Source organism: Xenopus laevis, chromosome 2S, assembly GCF_017654675.1.
Source record: "Xenopus laevis strain J_2021 chromosome 2S, Xenopus_laevis_v10.1, whole genome shotgun sequence".
Taxonomy (NCBI): domain Eukaryota; kingdom Metazoa; phylum Chordata; class Amphibia; order Anura; family Pipidae; genus Xenopus; species Xenopus laevis.
This window is the reverse complement of record NC_054374.1, coordinates 101305020-101330414: the sequence shown is the minus strand read 5'-3', so window position 1 is coordinate 101330414 and position 25395 is coordinate 101305020. Positions and strand designations below refer to the sequence as shown.

The following is a 25395-nucleotide window of genomic DNA, read 5'->3' as shown; positions in this document are numbered from 1 at the left end:
ATCTTAGAATTGTGTGTGCACTTCTCTAGTTTTGGTCTGACTGACTTTGGTCTTTTTGCAGAAATCACTTCTCATGACAATTGACCATTTTCTGGATATGGTTGGCTACAGTGCACTCGAACGTTCTGTTCTGATACTTGCAACGGCTGTTTGCATTCTTCTTGCCCCCTTTTCTTTCTTCATTTTTCACTTTGAGCAATTACTTCTGTTTCTTGAGTAAATGCGTTATTCATAATTTCATCTTTAAAGGTAAAAGGGCCAACTAAATGTGATAAACACACAAAGAAGGGGGAAGGTACCAAAACAAATTAGAAAGTGTCTGGTTCCCTTTAACAGTACAAAGAGGTAAAAAGAAAACTAACTCTTTAAACCCATTTTGGTTGGTTATGGTGCACTGTGACAAATGTGACTAAGGATCCAAGCCAAAGCAAGATACATATTTAAGTGCAGTAGCCCCATGATTAGACAAGCTAAAAAAGTTAAATGTGGAATTTCAAGTTTAGGTTTGCCCCATAACTTAATTACAAGTAATACTACAACGCTACCAAGTTACACTTTAAAGCTACAGTTTAAAAAAATACTTTTCTCAACATGTCTATGATTTCTGTGGCCAAGATGTTGTCATTGCACCAGGATATAGATATCCTTTATACCAAATAATCTCTGCATTATATTTTATTATTTATCACAACTCAATAGCCAGTGGTTTTAAACAGCATTCAGTGTGTGACCGCCACAGTTAAAAAGACCCACCCAAAATTTGGACCTTCGTTATTAATCAAGAGCAGTTTTCGAGTAATACGTCAGGGCCTAGCAAAGTAGATAACAGGAAACTGTACAGTCTTAAGGAAAATCAAATTTGAAAAGTCTGCCAGCTTACATTCTTTGCATTATTACAGTCATAATTTGCTGTTTGAAGTGTATTGGATATGCCAGATAAAGCATTTTGACGGTGTATGTATTCATTGAAATAAGACCCCATTCAGTGGTTTAGATTAATATAAGCAGAGAAATTCAAAGGAAATTCACAGGATTCATGATATTTTCATTCTAAAAATATCCCTGGTTCACTTCAAGGATTATAACTGCTTAAAAGTATGTATTTCCAATACATATACAAATTAAGTCATTTGAATGTAGGAAGTACTAGAAACTAATTAGAATTGATCTGATCATGCATGTAACATGTAACCTTAAAAACTAAATATGACTGTTTCCTCTCCAATATTCTAAAGCAATTCTACATTTGTTGATGCATATTTGAACTATTTTTAAGACAAGCTTTAGTAAGGTATATATTTATATATTTATTCCAGTTGTTCTTGTAATCTCAAACACCCCCTGTAGGATAGATTATGTGTTGTCCCCATCACACTGCAATACAGTACAATGGGGCCCTTTAGAAACTTTTGTCCTGATGCAGTCACAATCACTATACAGTAGATAAAGCCTGATCCCACATTGCGCCCATTGACTTTAACACATTAGGACACCGGCGATTCGTATTCTTCTCTTCAGGGCAACTTTGAAAATTCCGAAGCGATGCCGGCAGTGATTCATATTTTTGCCGGTGGGAAAGCAGTACTAAAATCCCCAGCTTTTGACCAGGACCCCCATAAACTTATAATTGAAGTTGGATATTTACAGAATCATTGTATCCAATCATCCTCATAGTTTCCAGAATGTCCTGCATAGGAAAAATGTATCAAGTTCCACCTCAATTGATGCTAATGCTGGGCTTCCTAAAACAGCAAATATTTATTCACCCCAAATCTCACCCTGATAAAGTTATTCACCTCCATTGAGTTCTTTGACCCCCCTCAATCATAACTAAAATCTTGAATTCTTAAACTATATCATGTATAGAATGTGTTTTGGGAAATGATAATGAACAGTAATGAGAATGAAGAATGACAAAATGTTAGCTTTACTGTCTATGTGAATAAATATCACAGTTGCTTACCCTTTAGGGCTGCATCTTGCTCTGATAATTCATTAATTAATTTGCACTAAAAACATGTTTGTGTTATCAGTGTTATCAGTATGAATGTTATGTTTTCAGTGTTTTTGAGAGCTGCAGATGATGAGTAAATGCTGAAACTTCTTTAATTTAATAAAATTCTGTATGTATTGTAGTCACATGCCCTATTATTTATTTTGTGATGTGTTCAAATGACTCAATGACAGTCCAATTGAGCGTACAATGCCCACATATCAGTAGAGTACCAGTGTGTAAGTGTTACAGGTTTAAGGAAAAGGGGTGTTCATTAGTATCTTGTACTGTAGCAGATATCTCACCCAGCCTGGCTCTAAGGCAGTAGCAAGTACCTGCCATTTCTGGTAGACATATGTTACATGTGGCTCTCCACACTCATGTAAACCCTAGCTTGCTATAGGAGGAAGGGCTGACCTCACTGAGGGGTAATTTCTCTCTGTGCACATTTATTTGCAAATGGTTGAGTTGCCTATGTTTCTTCCTAAACACATAAATATTATACTGCCTGCTTTTCCTTATATTGCAAATTCGAATTGCGCAAAAATATTTGCACATTAAATTTGTGTTTGCATGAGCATGACCATTGTTGTACGTATATAGCATTGGCGGTAATTTAAATGTGCAAAAACAATTTTTGAGAATATTTTTTCCACCACCAAAGTCATGGCGTAACTGGAACGCAGAGTTTACGCATAAATATTTGCATTTTGAGCTAATGCCATACAGTAGAGCCCCATTTTATGTTTTTTAGGGGACCGAAGTAAAATCAGGAAAAATGGAAAATCAGGAAAATGTATTAAAGTAACTTTTTCTTCAAGTACTGAAAGTATATAAGCCGTTTTACTTTGAGATACAACATATAATGTGTTATCAACAAGGGTTAAGCATTGCAGCGTTAATTTTACACTATAGGAAGCATGTGCAAGACTCTCTGTCAGTCACATGCACAACCTAAAGCAATAAGGTTTTGGTGCAGGACTGTATGAGGGGCAGACTGGAATGGACCATTAACAGGCAGAACCATGGCAAAATATACATCTGGTCAGTATTTAAAACTTCTTTATTTCACAAATAATAACATTCATAGAGCAATAAAAGCAGTTTTTGGGAACATCAGGACAAAATTTTTATTAAAATCCGGGAAAACAGTACTTAAATTCAGTGAAATACACCCATTGAAATGCAGTATAAATTGGTGGAACCACAAATAAAAAATGTAAAATGCAGGAAAACTTAAAATCAGGGTACTTAAGCTCGAGGTTTTATTGTATTTAAAAAGCTCTTAAAGGGGAAATTCACTTTCCAAAGACTTTTTTCCGTTGAGTTGTTTTCAGATTGTTCATCATAAACAAAGACTTTGTTTCAATTGCTTTCCATATTTTATTCTTTTATTGTTTTCCTAAAATTTAAGTTTAAAGTTTAATATTTGTGTCTTGTGTCTAGTGTTTCAGTCTGGCAGCTCAGTGATTCAGGACAAAACATTCTGAACTGCTACAATTCAACTTTAAACTTAGATTTTGGAAAAACAGTAAAAAATAAAAAAGTCGAAAATAAAAGAGCGGCGGGATGACTACTTGTCTTGATTCCCGTTTTTTCCCCTTTTCTTTTCCCTTTTTTTTGTTTTCTCTCTTTTTCTCTTCCCTCTCTCTTTTTTTCTTCTTTTCTCTGTGTCTTGTAATTATATCACAACATAAAAATAAAGATGTGGAAACTGAGATATTTTGGAAAGTATGCGTGGAATGGATAAATTGTGATATTTTTATATGTTGTAATTCCTTTTCATAACGGAAAAATGGAAATAAAAATAAAGTATATAAAAACAACTGAATTGAAACAAGTGTTTGGAAGGTGAACAACTCCTTTATGGACAATTGTGATACATAAGAAATGTATAATTATGTTTTCACATTAAACACACCAATCTTACTCAGCTTTACAAATATGTTCACTGTGCAAATCATTCTGCACTGTGAAGTTTTTAAATGAGCTCTAGTGTGTCTTGACCATAAGACAAATTCTTCAAATAAACCTGGGCACCAGCAGTTCTTTAAAAACAGATTAACGCTTTATTGACTGATGGTACACTTTGGAAATGGTTCCTGCTGACTTCAATGGTATACAAATCAATCAGTAAAAGCTTCCAGCTATAGTCATCCTGTAAGTACTCACAGTCTTTCAGGTTTAGCTTTCAGAACACCCCAGAAGTAGTATTGACTGCCTTTGGTGCACAATCACCATTTCAGACGAATCGCACATGCCAAGGTTTTCTCTGTCCCTGAACCTAACTGATTGAGTCCCTATCATCCGGGCCTTGTCACCACAGGGTACTAACCCTGCTGGCCTCCTTGTTGGAGCCTACTAGCTAACCCTGATCCTTTCTCCTAGAGTGACTATAACAAAACTGCCCTTGCATTCTATACTTTTATACTCTGTTCCAGGCCCTATGGAGCATCACACTCCTCTAGCCAGTGGGGAAACTACCTACTCCCCCTTCCAACTATTGGACCTTAACCTAGTTTGCTAATAACCCTCCTGGGGAAAACTATCAGACCTAAAGGTTTACCCTCCCACATAAGCAACCACTTCCTGCCTACCTGTATGCATTTGGGGTGTGATTGGGGTACCAGTAGGAAACCAGTACAGACACAGGAGAATTTACTAACTGATTGCAGATAGCCCTTGCTGGAATTGAATAATGGAATACTGACATAAAAATCCAACATAAAACAATCCATCATGACATTAAGGCACTGGTTGATTAATAAAATACAGATGAAAAAGCACAACTCTCCTTATCACTGAGACAAGACTAAGGTTATTGTCTTTATGCTGTCATTCTAAATTGATTATTTGTTTTTATAATGGGCATCAATACGTTTGTTTTTGTATACACACATTTTAGTAGACATTGCATTGTTGCATGATGAAAATTTCATTTCACAAACTGAAAGATCAAAAAATCCAAGGTCAAGTTGGATAATGTATTGAACAAAACAAGCCACACACCCATGCACCCAACTGGTTTTAATTGCAACATGGGGATGAGCTGCATTCTTTGATTTTGAGTAGTGATGGGCGAATTTATTCTCCAGGCGCAAATTTGCAGGCGAATTTGCGTGATTCGCCGCCAGCGAATAAATTCCTGAAATGCCCGCAAAAATTTGGCCGAAAAAATTTGCCAGCGTACAAAAATTTTTTTGCCAGCGACGAAAAAAAACGGACGCCGACGTCAAAAAACCAGGCGCCGTTTCACGAATTTTCGGTGAAGCAAAACGGCGCAAATTCGCCCGTCACTAATTTTGAGTTGGATAATGTAGGCAGTAAAGACATCATACTAACGATATGCCCAGTTTCCTAGATTCTATTGATAGCTTAGCACACTGCCACTGTTGGTTGTTCAAACAGTAGAGGAACTACTGTGTAATTATTTTAAAGAAACACATATCACAGTAATAAAAAAAATATATTTGCTTACCCTGTTTTGCTGACTATTACCATGGTCATCCTGGAATAAGGATTTCACTTGAGTGGGACAGCAGATGTAGAGAACAAGTGTGCAAGAGACTACAATATAAAATAGACAAGGTTCAGGAAGTTTAGTCTTATTACCCATAATTCTGTGCTGATTTCCATACTACATATACGAAGATTAGTTGCTCTCTAACTAGTCTAAAAGTGACCTAAAGCTTTACAAGAAAACAGTAACAGTCTGACGTCAAGATAAGGATACCCTAACCTATAAGAATTCTTAATACAATTGTGAACACGTGTATCACATAATGTTTGATTACATTTTGTATAGCCTTATGACTGTAGTCAATAAAGATAATTAGAGTCATATTGCTTAACACCATTTAAAAATATCTTTCCATTAATTCCATGTCTCTGTAGGATAAATGCTCTGAATTGCTAGCGGTAAACCAAAGTCTGAACTTATTACAATGCACTACTAATTAAATGAACATACTTATAATGAGCAAGGCTTTAATCTATAGGTTTATATGTTGAATGTATTATCCTAAGCACAAAGGATGTTGTTAATTAGGTTCATCCTTTGAAAACATACATTTTTTCATTGGAGTTGCAGTATGACCTTAAGTGAGGAAAGTGACTGACAAATCTGATATATAAAGCTCTGATCCTTTGCACTTAAAGCAGCTGTGGAAAAGTAATCAGACAAATGGATAATCTTAAGCTTCTTTATTTATTTATTTTCTTGAAGACAACAAATAAATCCTAAAAGCCTTGTATGTCCAGCTGTAAAAGATTTCCTACAAAGTTGTAACGTCTCACTACCCTTTCAACCAAAAAACAAATCAATATTTTTTTTCTATTCAATCAGACCCCAGTAAAGACAACCTGCAGCACTCAAGCTGCTGTAGAACTACAGATGGGACAAATTCACTTTAATACAGCTGGTATGAAACCAAATGCCATACCATTTTCAACACCCTGAAAAATCCTTTGTAAGAGAATACTTCAGGGTAATGTACCCACATATAATAAGCCAGAGCAACCAATCAGATGTTTGTTTTCAGACAGCTAACTGTTAATGCTATCTTTTGGCTGGTTGCTATGAATTACAATACCATTCCCCAACTTTGGCCCAGATTCAGCTTGATGAGAAACAATCATTTTGCCATTTTTATCTGAAAAATCCAGTGAAGTCTTTAAGGAAAAAAACTGGAACTAAATTGAAAGATAAACTTTCCTCATTGTTTTTTATTTTAATTACCATTGTATGTATTTTATGAACAGGACACTAGAGGACCAATTAGAATGGATATAGTAGGTTTGATATCCCTATACTGACATTCTTGATAACTGATTCAATGATTTCAAATGAAAAATGTTTTATTTTTCATAATTTGAAAAAGTGTCCTGGACACTACAGTAGGCAAGCAATTGGATGCAGATCCCAGTAAATCTCTAACCCAGGGATCCCCAACCTTTTGAACCCATGAGCAACATTCAGAAGTAAAAGGAGTTGGGGAGCAACGCTAGTATGAAAAATGTTCTTGGGGTGCCATATAAGTACTGTGATTGGTCATTTGGTAGCCCCTATGTGGATTGTCAACCTATATTGAGGCTCTGTATGGTTTTTATAGAACCAAAACTTGCCTCCAAGCCTGGAATTCAAAAATAAGCTCTTACTTTGAGGCCACTGGGAGCAACATCCATGGGGTTGGAGAGCAACATGTTGCTCGCGAGCTACTGGTTGGGGATCATTGCTCTAACCCATTGTATAAGAAAGACAAGCTTCTAAACATTTATAGTAAATCTGCTTTTTAATTTAGTGTACAAACATATAGTGCTTTCAGAGGTTGCTTAATGTGTATTGAAGAAAATAAAAATGGAACAGGGCATTTCTATAATATATTTAAGGAATGCTGACCATAGTTGGTACTGTGGGAAAAACATACTAGAGCTCATTCACAAATGCAAAATTCTAACATAAAAAGGCATTTTTTTTTTACCCATAGGTCAGCATATTTTCACCAGAATTCCACATTGTTTACTGGACACTGGATTACTAAACCAAGTGTAAAGCAGACAGTACAATTCCTTTAGTAGTAAGACAAAACAGAGGCGCCAAAAGGATAAAAATAGCTAAAAGCACTTAAAAACCCAATGGGTAATTCAGAGGAGGTAGTAATAAACTTACCTCCTCCAAGCAGACACCAACGAAAGTGGTAATTTTCAATAATAGTTTATTCACAAAACTTGTGAATAAACTATTATTGAAAATTACCACTTTCGTTGGTGTCTGCTTGGAGGAGGTAAGTTTATTACTACCTCCTCTGAATTACCCATTGGGTTTTTAAGTGCTTTTAGCTATTTTTATCCTTTTGGCGCCTCTGTTTTGTCTTACTACTATTTCGAGTCCACCCCGAGTGGAGGGGTATCATCCCCTTTTTCTTTTTCTACAGAGAGCGACGTTTTATTCCTGAGTGGGTCAGGATAATCTCCCCACCTGCCTATACAGTGGTTGCCTATCGGTAACCCTGGTTTGTGAGTATTAACTTGTTAACTCTATCATTACTCCCTGTAAAAACATATTACACTATTGGGGCTCTTGGTGTTCCTTTTTGTCTCCAGTACAATTCCTTTGTTTGGCATCAAACTACCTGTATGGAAAAAAAAATCCATCTTACCCCTTTCATCTTATTTCTTCATGAGCACATAAGGCATTTGTATGTTGTTTTTATGTTGGGTGTTGGTCTTATAGTGAAATTTAGGTTCAAATTTGTTAAAGATTGCAATATACAGTATAATTTTACAAAGTTTATGTAAAATAAAAAAAATTGCCATAGCATCAGAAATTTACTAACACATTAGTATGACAAATATTTGTGTATTAAGTACAGGCATTGCATCAGTTATCCAGAAAGCCATTATCCAGAAAGCTCTGAATTATGGAAAGGCTGTCTCCCATAGATTTCATTTTATCCAAATAATCCAAATTTTTAAATTATTTCCTTTTTCTCTGTAATAATAAAACAGTACCTTGTACTTGATCCAAACTAAGATATCATTAATGCTTATTGGAAGAAAAACCAGCCTATTGGATTTATTGAATGTTTACATGATTTTCTAGTAGAATTAAGGTATGAAGATCCTAATTATGGAAAGATAAATTATCTGGCAAACCCCAGGTCCCGAGCATTCTGGATAACACGTTTCATAACTGTATTATCACTGTACTGCAAGTTTTCTAAAATATGCCACAAAAGAAATGTAAATTATTTAGCTGCAGCAGTTCATTTTCATTCATATCATTGCTTTATGGTATTTATTGGCCAGCATTATTATCCCTTACAAATGTATCTGGATTGGTACTTACATACTACATAGGCACTTCTATTTTGCTGAAACACCATTGTTTTCATAACTCTATAACTATTTTAGCCATATGAACAATACTCTGGCATCATTATGTGTTTCACCCTACCCACCCTTCATGAATTCAGTGCTGTCATACTTATTCATTTTTGGAGGTAGCTGCTCCATTTTGGAGCACAGAGACCTGCATTGATTGTTTAAAAAAGGAAGACAGTGCACAAACAATGGTGGATTGCAGACTTTTGTTAGCAATTTACACACTGTCTCCTAACTGTAAATGAACCTTTTTGTGCACATGCAGTGCTACTTTGGGTAATGTTTTCCTTAACAAGGGATATATATTCACTGAACTGTAATTGTGCATAGCTGCTCCAGATACAGCAGCATTTTTATATTGCATACTGTAATCCCAATAACATTTAATTGCTTTGTGCCATTCATGATACACATCAAGTAAGTATTGTCAATGATTTTAAGTATAATTGTAATTGCACAATTAACACTTTTCAACATAAGTGAAATGAATAGGACTTGCACTGCACATATTTTTTGCCTGCTGGTCATGAAAAATGTGTGGTTTTGTTATTTATCCAGCTTAACAGGGTGAGGTAGATAATTTGATTTACCAGTTCACAGATAAACAGAAGTTTAGATTATTTGTGAACGGTTAATCACAATTACCCGTACACAATCAAAAATCCTTTTCTGGCCCTCTAGAAATAACAAAATACGTTTCTCATGATCAATAGGCAAAAAGAATGTTCAGCACAAGTTATTGATCTCGTTTCACAATACACTGCCCCTAGAGAGAGAGAACAAAATACAGCACACATATAGGGGTTATTTAATTTAATTTAAAAAGTCTGACCAAAATGGCCCTACCCTGCAAAATATCTCCAGCTTACCCCACCACAACATGGTGCTGTCCACTGCTTGTAGCATAAATGGGAGTGAGTGGCAAAGTTTGTAGAGCTGGGAAATAAAGACGACCATGAATCAAACCCTGTGATCCTGGGCTCTTTGTACCTGGGCTCCCACAACCACAGTGTGTGCTGTATTCATCCTAAATTTCTATGAATAATAATTTGGTCCTTGCTGCACATTATTCTTCTTTATCAGTGTGTGGTGTCAGAGGGCTGAATCTGCTCTTGCTCTCTCCATGCATGCTTTTTCTCTGAGACATCCATTAATTTAATTAGTTTCAATGCCCACATAATTTCCACTATACAGTGGCAGCCCTTGGCAAGAACTCCGGAAATTCGCCTTATGGCTTACTTCTTGTTGACTCAGAATGTTGCTTTGAGCAGTTTTTTACTATGAACTCTTTCAGTTAGTTTTCTTTATTTGCAATCATTATTAACCATGGCTCAGTATTGGGTCCACTTTTATTTAACTTGTTCATTAATGACTTAGAGGAGGGTATTGTAAGTGATGTATCGGTGTTTGCAGATGACACAAAACTATCCAGCCCAATTAATTCCATCCAGGATGTGGCATCCTTGCAACATGATCTTGACAAACTGACAATCAGGGCAGCTAAGTGGCAAATGAGTATCAATATTGATAAATGTAAAGTCATGCACCTGGGATGTAAAAATATCCAAGCCACTTATACCCAGGGTCGGACTGGGAGGCGTGGGGCCCACCGGGGCTACTGCCCCAGGGTCGGCCACTGATGCCGCTCCGGACTAGTGCGGAGCTAGTGCGCATGCGCGTGGTGCCGCGGTTGTGCTCACACGTGCGGGGCTACCTTTGTGCGCACGCGCGGCGCTACCTTTGTGCGCACAAAAGTGGGGTCGCCCCGCCCCACTAAGTAGCGGATCTGGGCCGGCGGGGCCTACAAGAGCCCGGGGCCCACCGGGGTTTTTCTCGGTGTCCCACCGGCCCAGTCCGACACTGCTTATACCCTTAATGGGACTGCACTAGGCAAATCCATTATGGAAAAGGACCTTGGAGTCACTATAGACAATAAACTTGGCTGTAGCAAGAAATGCCAGTCAGCAGCATCAAGGGCAAATAAGGTCTTGAGCTGTATTAAAAGAGGAATTGATTCACGGCAGGAAAGGGTCATTCTTCTACTTTATAGAGCACTGGTATATGCCGTACATTTTGGTCTCCAGTGCTCAAACGGGACATTATTGTATTAGAGAGGGTACAGAGAAGGGCAACTAAGCTGGTAAAAGTTATGCAAAATCTTAGCTATGAGGAAAGACTGGCAAATTGGGGATGTTCACGATGGAGAAGAGGCACTTGAGGATAACTATGTATAAATATATAAGGGGATCATATAATAATCTCTTTAATGCTTTATTTACCAGTAGGTCTTTCCAGTTCACAAAAGTCACCCATTCCGATTAGAAGAAATTTCCACCTAAATAATCGGAAGGGTTTTTTTTTACAGTTGTGAAGCTGTAGAAGATGTGGAATTCTCTCCCTGAATCAGTTGTACAGGCTGATACATTAGATAGTTTTAAGAAGGGGTTGGATGGCTTTTTAGCAAGTAAGGGAATACAGGGTTATGGGAGATAGCTCATAGTACAAGTTGATCCAGGGACTAGTCCGATTGCCATTTTGGAGTCAGGAAGGAATTTTCCCCCCTCTGAGGCAAATTGGAGAGGCTTCAGATGGGGTTTTTTGCCTTCCTCTGGATCAACTGGCAGTTAGGCAGGTTAAAAAAAGTTGATGGACGTGTGTCTAACTTATTATGTTACTATGTATAATTACATGTTCCTTTAATTCTTTAAGTTACACATTAATGTTACCCAATACACTTTTTATTACATATGGGAAGTGCATAACCTGTTACATGTGCCAGGGATAACTGATATGTGATTGTAAATGGATGTGGGAACCACTGCTTTGGTTTCTCCTTCCACATATATAACTTTTACAATGGTTAGCATCATTGTATTGCAAGGAGTTTGTATGACATCTGTATGAATTGTGTATTTTTGTATTTTTTTGGAAGTCATTTACATATTTTTTTCTGGATGGGATTTAAATTAATTAATTAATTAATTTTAATTTCAGCTAAAGAGTTACTGTAGACTAAATGAAGCCTGTGCCAGATCTCTTTTCCCTAGCTTGCTGTTGATCCTTGAGTGTTAATTTGCTCATAATGCTGGGTCTTAGAATTATTGGCACTCAATAAGATCATGATTTGTAAAGAGGCTTTAAAGTTGTTACTATTTTTAAAGGATTGAATTAATGCCTGTATATTTGTGCTGTATACAGTTACTTATATATAGTTACTGATATAGAAATATATATATATGTACATATACTGTACTTAACTAACTGTAGGTCTTAAGATCACTTAAGTAAAGGCACAAATAACTCTTTTTTTGTGTTTTAAAATTGTGTTTTAAAATTCCACACACATAGTTATATACAGTAGTTACATAGTTAAGTTGAGTTGAAAAAAGTCCATCAAGTTCAACCCCTCCAAATGAACCCCAGCCCCCATACATATGCACACTCTATACTAATTGTAGATTTTAGAATTACAATAACCTATGATATTATGCTTGTCCTACTCTGCTTCAAATGAAAGTTCTGTTCCTGTAGTCTAAAGAGATAGCCTCTGCTACAGTGAACCTTTTTTAGGAAAAAGGTCCCCCGCAATCTGTCTATAATGCATTCTAATGTATATATGTATGTATGTATTTATTTACGGTATATAGCACCACAATTGTATGCAGTGGTTTACAAGGTGTGAGTTTGCATGTGGTCCCTGCCCAACAGAAACAAAAAGGGGGATGAGGTATAGGATCCATAGGATAAGGATACATTGTTGCAGAGGAGGAATAATGAATTGCTACATCTAGTAGGTGGTTTTTAATGAGCTTAGAAAAAAGTGTTAGTGTGGGGGGCTTGCCTTATGCACAATGGTAAAACATTCTAGAGTCAGGATGCAATAAGTGAAAAAGGTTTAATGAGGGATTGTTTTAGTGAACTGAACGGTCAGTTTGATTATCCTGAGCTGAGCGCAGGGCCTGAGAGGGAGTGTATGGGGTGATGAGATTTGATATATAAAGAGGGCTCTGAAAGACTGAGAATTTTGTATTTTATGCGCCACTTGACTGGAAGCCAAAAGACAGATTTTAATTATGAGGAGGAGGGGAGTAATTTACATACAGGTGAGATCATATAGGCACCAGTAGTGAGGATTGAATGCAATAGGTGGAGACATGATTCAGGGAGACCAGCTAGTAATATGTTACAGTAGTCTAAGATGGAGAGTATGAGTGTTTGGACAAGTGTTTTGGTAATGGAGGGGCAGAAGAAGGGCGTATCTTTGCAATGTTTCTTAGAAAGAAGTGGCATGTTCTGCAGAGGAATGTGTTTTTGGCTGAGAATGTGAAAGATTGGTCTAAAGTAACACCCAGACACCTACCTTGGAGGTATGGTTGCCACCTGTCCGGATTCCAAGGGTATTTGGAAGGGCTGTGTGGGTGAAACCTTTCTGTCCGGATTTATAATGACATGGTGATCAGCCAATTGCATTGCATCATTTTTGCATGAACAGCAGGGTTGAGATCAGGGCAGGTAAGGAAGATCTGTGGGTCAGCTGCATAAAGGTGATTGGAAACCCTAAGGATGTGATGAGGTCACCAAGAGAGAAAATGTAAATAGAAAAGAGAAGAGGGCCTGCGAGGGACCCTTGGGGCACCCCAACAGAGAGATCAATAGGTGCAGGTATTGTCAGATACTGTTACACTGAGGGTATGCATGGACAGATAGGATGCTAACCACGATAAAGCAGAATCACTGATGACAAGTGTTTAGAGATGATTTAAAAGAAGACAGTGGTCCACTGTATCGAATGCTGCAGTTATATCCAGGAGAATACGTATGGAATAGTGTCCTTGGTCACTAATACTTAGAAAGAGTAATCATGTCCTCTTGCAATTGTCTTTTCCCAGAGAAAACAAGCCAACCCTTGACAGTCTACCCTCATAATTTAAATATTTCATCCCTTTAACCAGTTTAGTTACAGGTCTCTGCACTCACTCCAGCTCATTTATATCCCGTTAAGGACTGGAGCCCAACACTGCACTGCATACTCAATGTGTGACCTTATTAGGGAACTATAGAGGCAAAATTGTGTTTCATCCCTTGAGTTAATGCCCTTTTTTATGCAAGACAGAACTTTATTTGATTTAGTAGCCACAGAATGACACTGCCTGAAATAAGACAACCTGTTATCTATAAAAAAAAATCCCCAGATCCTTCTCAATTAATAAGCACACTGCCATTTAGTGTATAGCTCACAGATATATTCTTTCTACCTAAGTGCATAACCCTGCATTTATTAATACCAAACCTCATTTTCATGTTTGCTGCCCAGTTTCCAATTTAGTCAAATCACTCTGCATAGTGGCAGCATCCTGCATGGAACCTATAGTTCTGCACAATTTAGTATCATCAGCAAAAATATTAAGTAACAACACTTTCAATTCCCACCTCTAGGTTATTAATAAACATGTTGAAAAGCAATGGACCAAGGACAGATCCCAGCAGTATTTTACTAAAAACACCAGTACAGACTTGTCTCAATGACAAATAGGTCAAATAGGGAAGGTGAGACGAATTAACATAAAAACTACATGAAAGATACAGTTAGCCCTAACATTATGCTCAGGAAAATCTGTTGTTCAACCCATCCACTTTTAGACCAGTCTTGCACATAAAACCATTCTTTATTATCACTTCTTACATCTGGATTTCTGAAACACTCAAAATAAATGTCTATTAAGACCAGTTTATATTGGAAATGTTACAAGAGCTACATGTGCAAAACTCACCTCATCCCTCCCCACCACATAGAAAAACTTATGGATGTGTTTGATCACCATTCAGTTGTATATGTCTCTTCTTATTCTCTTTTTCATCCTCTTATACATTGTAAGTTGGTCTTGTTTTATATTCTTCATATTCTGTGACATGTTTTCATTATTCATATTTTCATGCTATCTGCGAGTTGTCTGTGTCATCCTATTTTTTTTTTTTTTTTCTTGTGCAGACGGGTTATATAATACCTTATATAAAAAGAAATAATTACATAAGTAGCAGCCCAACATCTACACAGCACAGCAAAGATCTGCAGCTCCATTGGAGCCCCCAATAATTCTCTTTCCTTGTTTCTGCTGATTCATAGCACAATCTTTGGGCTGCTGTCAGTTAACTGAACTTAAGTACTGTCTTACAATGTACTGTGTAAATACTCAAGATTGAACAATAATGAATTCAGATTCATATTACAGGGCAGCATAGAAACAGAGTATTCTGCATTCAAATTAATTAATAATGAACGCATTAATAGTGGGTGCAGTTGCAGTTAGCAAATAATTTAGATTACATTGCATGAGTTTTCATAGATACATTTCAAAGTAACAAGTAAGTTCAACATTGTAACTTTATTTTAATCTGCCTAACTGCCAGTTGATCCAGAGGAAGGCATAACCCCCATGTAAAGCCTCACCAATTTGCCTCACAGGGGGAAAAAATTACTTCCTGACTACAAAATGGCAGTTGGACTAGTCCCTGGATCAACTTGTACTTGTACTATGAGCTATCTCCCATAACCTTGTATTCCCTCACTTGCTAAAAAAGCCATCCAACCCCTTTTTAAAGCTATCTAATTTATGGCTGATTCAGCGAGAGAATTACACATCTTCACAGCTCTCCCTGTAAACAAAACTCATATCAACTCTCAGTACTTTATTAAAGAGTTTAATTGACAGGTCATTCAATAAAACTGGAAATAAGAGCCATCCATCACCTAGTGCTGCCCTGAGAGGAGATAGCAAACGCTCCCCCCCTGCTTCCCCAGCACCTACTTTTTAAGCTCCAAAGCAGGTCAAGGGGGGCCATATTGCTAGTGCAGAAAGTATAATTTTAAACAAGAGGATTTTGATTTAACCAAGAACTGATTTTTGATGTCCCTTTTAACTTGCAGGATGCAGCTGCCTAAGGCTAGTTTCTCAAAAGCAGTTCCCCAGCTGCAAGAATAAAATTAATAAAAGTTATCAGATCCAATATTATATAATACTAGTGTATTAAAGGTCCTTTAAAGGTCCTTTAATCCTTAATACGATCCTTGATATGGAATGCTTGGGACCTAGGGGTTTCTGGTATGTAGCAAATTCCGAAAACTTCTCACTATTTTCTGCAAACTACTCCAAATTCGACCATGGACTTTTCCCCTATTTATCAATGCATTTTTCCGAAAATTTCTTGCGTGAGGAAAAAAATACTGTAGATAAAATCTTGAAAAAAACCTAATTGTACGAATTTTTCAGATTTGTTGCTGAAAACTGCAACCTTTTTGTATTTGTTTCACAATAACCACAAAATCTTCTGATTATTAAACGAAATCCAGCCCAGATCAGGATATCAATAGGACAGAAATCTGCCATTGACTTCTACATGAACTCAGCAGGTCTGAGGTGGAGTACTTTTGAATTTTTTTTCCTATGAAAAAATGGTGGTTTTCCTCTTTAAAAATCAGACCAGAAAAAATCGGACTTTGATAAATAAAAAAATTCTGCTCCTGGTAACTTTAAGGGCTGGGTATTCGGTTTTCCAACCAAAAATTCAGCTATTTTAGTACGGGAAGTGCTATTGTGCTTCTCTGCACTACCGGCCTGGCCCCCTGTACCCCGTCCGGTGCCAAAAAGGTGGGCATGGTGAGGGGTGACAGCAGCAAGCCAGGTGGCAAAGGGGCGAGGATTTCCTTCTAAAATAGTATTTCCATAACTCAGAGCTTTCTGGAGATCAGGATTCTGTCTAAGTTATCCCATATTTTTCTATAGAAATATTTTTCTAAGGAACAAACACAAATCCCTTGGTGCAAATCCCTTACTGATCTTTCTCTTCTGGTCAATATTGGAGCTCTTAGAAATGTCAAATTAACAACTAGACCTTCTAACTCCATGGGAATAGAAACCTCAAAGAATACATTACACAATAGAATTTTAGAGAAAGAAAAGGAAGGAAGGACAAAAAGAACAGAAAGGAAAGAAGACCCCCTCTAGAGTATTTTAATTTCTAAGAGAGATGCAGTTGATTTGCAATCAGCAGTTCCTGAATCCTTGTGCAGGATCTGGGTGCATAGGCAGGAGGAGGAGGAGGAGGGGGGAGTAGCATTAGGTATCGGTAACGCTTTTCTATCCAATCAGCACATGAAGGGAAAAAAAAACTGTTGTCCATTCAGGCTTGAAATATAGCATAGTGGGCATCCCAGTTCCTCACGGTTTTAGCAGAGCATTCTTGGAGCTGAGGTACATGTTCCACACTTGTAATTGGCAGTCACTCCAGCTGGAACAGACAGACACGCATCACTGAGGCTGAATAGGAAGGGCTGACTTTATTCTCTAAGGTCCTGACACCCATAAAACTGCCATTAAGTGTGGATAAAAAGCGGGAGCTCTTTTCACCTCACCTTTATTGCATCACTGGCTGGGGAGAACTTGCACCATGTAAATCAACTTCTGACAGAATTTGCTTTCTTTCTGCCTTGTCTCCTGGTAAGTGGAAGCATTCCTTGCATGGACTTGTGCATTCTAACACTTACATTAATATTGCCTTTTATAAATGTCAGCAGTAAGTCTATTGTTGTGGGAAAGTCACCTGTAAATGGGCTATTCTGCAGGACAGGCTTGTACCCAGCTGAAACCAGTCTGCTGTGCCCTGTTCCTGTGTATTTCTGGTTATTATGTCAGTGCTTTACTGTAGCTTTATAGAAAGAATCTGCTGCTGTGATGTTGATGTATGTAGGTATGTCTTTATTTAGAGTGAAAGTACAACTATCAGAATTACGATTACGATTATTTTTATCCAAGTAATCTGAATTTTTAATAAATGATTTCCTTTTTCTTTTTTATAACGAAACAGTACATTGTACTAAGATATAGTTAGTCCTTGTTGGAAGAAAAAACTGCCTATTTGTTTTATTTTATGTTTTAATGATTTTCTAGTAGACCTAAGCCATAATGATCCTAATTACGGAAAGATCTGTTATCCGGAAAACCTCAGGTCCTGAGCATTCTGCATAACAGGTTCCATACTTATACACAGAGGAACAAGCATTGCAATCAAAATAATAAATAGAGTAACAAAGATTACATGACACAGGGCTTGCAAACTAAGAGGGTGGACAACTTACAGGCACAAATAGGAGGGTAATAAATGTTGTTATTTATATTCACACATAAGGGCAAAGATTAAATCAGATGCTGTGCTAGTATCCCAATAAAATTGATCTGATTTTAGTTTTGAGGAGGCTGAGGTTGATTTTCTAATGGAGAAATTCAACAAATTCCAGAGATTTATAGCATAGCAGCAAGAGATTGGGATGTGAGGGTGTTGTGAAAAGACCATGACTATGGGAGGAATGGAGAATATAATTAGAAACATATCACAAAAAACAACTGTTGACTATATTGACATGGAGTGAGATGCCCAACAGTACAGGGTTGGAAATGTAGCACAAAGATTGTGAAAGTTATTTATAACAGGGATTAAATTAAAATAATAAAAGAAGAGGCTATAAGATGAGAAAGGTGAGAACAGGCAATTTCTAGCAACTTGGTTTCTGAAAAGGTAGAGATGGGAGTGTGCGAGACTGATAAGTAAGTAGGTTGCCAATGTACTGCATATTATATATTTAAATGAATGAAGCCAGAAATATCAATGATATATGATAGATTTTTAAGGATATCCACCCAAAACTGTTTTTTATACATAATAAAAGAAAATGTTTTTCTAAGGAACTTTCTAGTATACAATAGTTAGAAATGGTCAGTGGTTGTAAATGTATTTGTAAATGTAATTCAACTGCAATCAGTTTCTGTCTGCGCCATTTTCATCCTTGCTCTGTCAGTTCTGACAAGATAGCAGAAACCAGCAATTTAACAGAACTGGAGTTATAACTGATTTCTGCTACATTTTATCAAAAGTCAGAAGCAGAAAACAAAAAAGAGATGATAAAGGAAGAAGATGGAGAACATCTGCCCACTCATGTAGTCAATACAGACTGAGCATAAAGAATTGCAAACAGATCTGAACTGAGGGGTCACTTGCTTTTCTCCTGTGTAGTGAAGCAACGGAACACATAAAATAGCAGAATTGAATTTTTTCAGACAATGCTTGGATTAAAATGTAATCAGCAAAATTCTAAAGGCTTATTTTCTATGCTGGAGTACAAAAATTCACAAGGGGTTCAGAAAAAAAGTTAATCTATGCTTTGTTTGGTCTAGCACTTCAGTTTTATGCCTCACAAATTGCAACACCCCTATTCTACAGGATTTATTACCCTCTTGCAACTTTGTGGTTCTCCTGGTCTTATTGCACCTTTTATGCAAATGTTCCAATGTGCTCCACCCCATAAGAATAGGGGAATATGGGCCGTGTTGGTAATAAATCCCATTAAAATAATATTGAATGAGAAGTAAGCCAAGTCCTCAAGAGGTTAACAAAAAGCAACCAAGTGCTGCTTCCTCTGTTCGTTGGGTCTTCACCAAGACTCTGTTCATTAACATAAGTTGGGTCTGTATCGGACACAGGGCTTTTCCCCATGGGAAGTGGACAGCAGCCCGTCAGTAATTGTTTGTGTACATCATTGTTTATTTGAATATATACATTTCAGGGTGGTTGATTTGTGGATCTATGTAACTTAAAGGATCAAATCTGAATCCTGCTGCCATAAAGCGGCACTTTTCTTGACTATGTGCCTAACTTGCTTCTGCTATATCTAGAAGCGCAGCTTTGGTTGAGAAAAATATGAACACTTGAACCACCATGTATCTATGCAGCTATTCAGATTGCATCTCAGTTGCACTCTCATAAACACCATGGGATATGTCTCATCATGGTTCTCTCAGGTGCTGGTATTTGTCTTACCTCATGATAGGCAAAATTCAGAGGCTTGGGGGCAAATTCACTATGCGCCGAAGCACCTAACGCTAGCGTCAATTCGCTAGTGTTACTTCGCACCCTTACGCCTGGCGAATTTGCACAACGGACGTAACTACGCAAATTCACTAACGTAAGCATTGTAATGAACGCTACCTTTTACGCTAGACTTCCTTCGCCACCTCAGACCAGGCGAAGCGCAATAGAGTAGATAGGGATTGCTTCAAAAAAAGTTCAAATTTTTTCTAAGTCCCAAAAAACGCTGGCATTTTTTCTATATTATGGGTGATAGGCTGAAAAAGATTGAAATTTTTTTTGGGGCTCCCCTCCTTCCCCCCTACATTTCCTAACTCATGGCAACTTAACTATACAGTGGGCACATGTGTAGGGCAAAGAAATATTTTTATTTGATGTTTTGAAGGTTTCCCAGGCATTTGTAGTGATTGTACGTATTCCTCCATTGAAATTTGAATTTGGCGCAGTATGCAAATTAACCATCGCTAACTTCGCTTCGCTAAGCGAGTCAACGCTAGCACAACTTCGCAACCTTACACTACACCTGAGCGCAACTTCGGATTTTAGTGAATTTGCGGAGCGCTGCCGAAACTACGCCTGGCGAAACTACGCCTGGCGAAGTGTGGCGAAGTGCGGCGAAGTTACGCTTGGCGCAACTACGAATCTTAGAAAATTTGCCCCTTGGAGTTTTTGATGCAGACCATTAACATTGAGACTGAAAGACACATGATAGCACTAAATATACATTAAAGTGGTAAAGGTCTTTTTCTTACTCCCAACAATCCTCGTGGGGGGTCACCAATACCTATAATTACTTAACCTGGTCCAAGAGGCAAATCTATCCTTTTTTAAGCTTGTGGATGACAGACTGATTTTGAAGAGCACTCATTGTGCCTTTATGTGGTTATGGAACTATTCTGTGACTTATAATATCCAAATATTTTATAATACATGACACATAATTCTCTGTGAAAAACAGTATCCATGCACAGAGATCTCTAAGACTTTTATTAGCCTTCTATTACTTGGCAGATATAAGCCACTGTTCTCTGTATGCTTCAGTGCCCCTGATTGGGTTAGCTTTTACAATCAGTAATAATACATCATTATTTAAAGGAAAACTATACCCCCCAAAATGAATACTTAAGCAACAGATAGTTTATATCAAATTGAATGATATATTAAAGAATCTTACCAAACTGGAATATATATTTACATAAATATTACCCTTTTACATCTCTTGCCTTGAGCCACCATTTCGTGACTCTATCTGTGCTGCCTCAGAGATCACCTGACCAGAAATACTACAACACTAACTGTAACAGGAAGAAGTGAGGAAGCAAAAGGCAGAACTCTGTCTGTTAATTGGCTCATGTGACCTTACATGTGGTCTGTATGTGTACACAGTGAATCTTACGATCTCAGGGGGCGGCCCTTATTTTTTAAAATGGCAATTTTCTATTTATGATTACCCAATGGCACATACTACTAAAAAAGTATATTATTATGATAATGGTTCATTTACATGAAGCAGGGTTTTACACATGAGCTGTTTTACTCAGTATCTTTTAATAGAGACCTACATTGTTTGGGGGGTATAGTTTTCCTTTAATAAATACCAGCTGCCATTTAAATCTTGGATGGTTTATTTTGCACACACCAAACTGACGATAAAGTCATAACAGACCAGAAGGATATAAAGAGTTAAAGATGTTGCTGCAGTTCTAAATAACAAAAGGGCCAAGGTAAAATATTAATGCTCACAATGTGTACAGTGCATGAGCCAAACGTCACAGCCACGCACAATTACATGTCCTCCTATAAATGTCAGCAAGCATGGAAACACATGTATAATTATCTGATCTCTTTGTGCAAACAGTTATAACAGAATCTTGTGTAATAAAAAATATTTGCAATGTTTTCCTCGGTTCAGAAATGCAATCTTACTAAATTATACTCACATCTATACATTTAGGGGCCGATTCATCAAGATCGAGTGAAGGATTCGAAGTAAAAAAACTTCGAATTTTGAAGTGTTTTTTTGGGCTACTTCGACCATCGAATGGGCTACTTCGACCTTCGACTACGACTACGACTTCGAATCGAAGGATTCGAACTAAAAATCGTTCGACTATTCGACCATTCGATAGTCGAAGTACTGCCTCTTTAAAAAAAACTTCGACCCCCTACTTCGGCAGCTAAAAGCTACCGAAGTCAATGTTAGCCTATGGGGAAGGTCCCCATAGGCTTGCCTAAGTTTTTTTGATCGAAGGATATTCCTTCGATCGTTGGATTTAAATCCTTCGAATCGTTCGATTCGAAGGATTTAATCGTTCGATCGAAGGAATAATCCTTCGATCGTTCGATCGTAGCATTTACGCTAAATCCTTCGACTTCGATATTCAAAGTCGAAGGATTTTAGTTCCTAGTCGAATATCGAGGGTTAATTAACCCTCGATATTCGACCCTTGATGAATCGGCCCCTTAATGATCTTTTTTTCTCCTGGACAAATCGTTATGTTCTCTTAAAAGGGGAAGTACTGAATTAACCATTTTTGCTCATAGATTCCTTGCATAACCTATTCCATCTGATTAAAAGAAGAGGTCTGCTGTTTCTGTGAGAGGTTGATTCAAACAGAGCTGTAGTACACTCTTCCCAGTGTCGGACTGGGGAGCCAGGCCCCCCAGAAAACCTTAGACCATGGGCCTAGCTATTTTTCTTTCACTCCTCATGCAATCTTTTTATTTTCTTAGTACTTTTTCATGATATACTCCTTTTCCATCTATTTGGCCCCTTTGTTTCCATACTGAAATAGGAAACATTGGGGTGCCGATTCACTAAATTCGAGTGAAGGATTCGAAGTAAAAAAACTTCGAATTTCGAAGTATTTTTTGGGCTACTTCGACCATCGAATGGGCTACTTCGACCTTCAACTACGACTACGAATCGAAGGATTCAAACTAAAAATCGTTCGACTATTCATCCATTCGATAGTCGAAGTACTGTCTCTTTAAAATATACTTCGACCCCCTACTTCGGCAGATAAAAGCTACCGAAGTCAATGTTAGCCTATGGGGAAGGTCCCCATAGGCTTGCCTAAGTTTTTTTGATCGAAGGATATTCCTTCGATCGTTGGATTTAAATCCTTCGAATCGTTCGATTCGAAGGATTTAATCGTTCGATCGAAGGAATAATCCTTCGATCGTACGATCATAGCATTTGCGCTAAATCCTTCGTCTTCGATATTCGAAGTCGAAGGATTTCAATTCCTAGTCGAATATCGAGGGTTAATTAACCCTCGATATTCGACCCATAGTGAATCAGCCCCTTAATGTTACAAATGCTTAGAAGCAGGAGGGCCCACTGACACCAGAGCCCACCGGGAGTTTTCCTGGTATCCTGGTGGGCCAGTCTGACACTGATTGTGCCCACCAAACATTACATGATAAACACTTTTCAAGTACGGTATCCACCTTCAGTAAGTATAGGTTACAGAAGAGACATGTGGTGATTGAATTTTAGAAATTGTTATAAGTACTTGTGGGAGACAAGCTTAGCTATAAATGCCTGATAGAGACAAGCCTAGCTATGAGAACCTTGTGGAAGCAAGTCTAGCTATGACTACATGGTGGAGAGATGTCTAGCTATGAATATCTGAAAAACCCTGCTTCCAGTGGTGTAACTAGAAGAGGCCAGGCCCTCCTGCAAAAATCATTGGGTTACTAAGGAGACTAATATACAGGAGACCCAGCTTATTTTCACAGGGTCTACTGTATGGTGGTAATAGCACTGCCTGCTTCTGTTGTTGCAGGTGGAACATCTGATGCTTTCAAAAGAGCTTCTAGCAACCATTTCTAAGTCTTCTTTTGTAGCATATCTTGCTGCATTTCACTATAGCAAACAGTCAACTAGTCAGTGTTACGGCCCTATCAATATGCATTATAAAGCTGTTTAGTTTGGGTACGCAGGTAACGCTACACAAAATAATATATATATATATATATATATATATATATATATATATATATATATATATATATATATAGGGCCTATCCCAATATCCCAATTTGGAGAACCTCCTTTATTGTCTGATAAATGTCCTCAGAATTTGAGGGACAGGCTTGTTAAGGCTGACCTTGGAACATTACGTTCCAGTCCTCAGCGAGTATTGACTCCACTAAGAGATGGCATGTAACCGTGTGGGAGGTGTAATCAGTAGGGATGGGTGAATTTGACCCGTTTCGTTTCGACAAAAATTCGCCGCCAGCGAAATGTCGCCGACGCCCATTAAAGTCTTTTTATTTTGATGCACAACACCATACGAGTCTATGGGCATCATTTTTTCGGCGAAACAAGGCGAAAAAATTCGCCCATCCCTAGTAATCAGTGTTCGAGTGTGATACGAGTGTGATACGCATTAATGTTTTCACATATCCACATAGTGAGCGCACTTCACTTGTGACTCCGAGTATGTAAAATACATACTCAAATGTCCTTGGGACTTGCCTATATAGGAGAGACAATTCAACCAATTAGAGACAGAGTGAGTCAACACAAATCCACAATTAAAAAGGAAGTTTTGAAATTACCTGTTCCAGCGCACTTTAAATTTGCTGCCCACGATGGGGGGGGGCAACAGACTCCTGCAACTCCAAAAGAGGGAGAAATTTTGGATACATACTTTACAAACATTATATCCCAAAGGACTTAATACGACCTCTATGCTTTTTTGTAATTATTGCTTGTCTGAGAAAAATTTGGTTGGGAGTAGATTGATACATTTGTCTTTGATGCAATTTCTGATATGACACACTGTGACTGACTGTAACATATTGCATATAGATACTTGTTTAAGATAGGAAACTGACTGTGTAACCAGAATAGTCTTAGAACTATACATTTGATTGGTGCAATTAACATAATGGGTGTGTCTAGCATACTGAGTATGTTAAATAGGATATGATGTCAATTTGATGAATGATGCTTGATAAAGGGGCGGGAGCTCTGAAACGTTGCATGTTTGCATGTTCATCTTATTTTTGGTAAAGATTCACCTTATTTCACTTGGAATTTGTCTGGACTTTTTTGTTGATAAATAATTTGTCCATATATATGGACTAAGTCTTGGACGGGTTAAGTGCTCCATATATATATTTTATTTTTATTGCAGCAGACTTATGAGTACTTTGGACTTTGTGTGCCTATTCTTGTTCCATTTTTTGTATGTACAGGCATGGGACCTGTTTGTAATGGATGCTGTACCTGTCTCCCAAGATGTCGTCCAAGATGGCATTACTCCCCACCGCATGGCTCCTGCATCATCTTCGTCCCACTCCCTGATTGGTCGCCTGCAACAGCGCCGGCGTCGGAATGGACGTCGGCGTCAGAACGCCGGCGTCACTGACGCCAGCGCGCCGGAACTGACGCCGGCGCGCCGGAACTGACGCCTGCGCGCCGGAAATGACGCCACTGCGTCCAGATTGGCGCGAACCCTTTGCCTATTTAAAGGCGGACTTGTCATTGACTCAGTGCCCAATTATAGGTTCCAAGCTATTGTGTTCCTGGGTGTGCCTACTGCTTATATTGATATACTGTGTACCGACTCTTGCCTGCCTTCTCGTAT

The 25395-nt window shown here is 37.9% G+C and overlaps 1 protein-coding gene across 1 annotated transcript in view; it reads left to right on the top strand.

The window, feature by feature from the left end:
- The first annotated feature begins 16976 nt into the window (after window positions 1-16976).
- Window positions 16977-25395, top strand: part of tmtops2.S (tmtops2 S homeolog) — a 77674-nt gene continuing 69255 nt past the window's right edge. The window contains exon 1 of the mRNA XM_018249753.2: window positions 16977-17370. The gene's annotated coding sequence lies outside the window, so the exon portion shown is untranslated. The remainder of the gene's footprint in view (window positions 17371-25395) is intronic.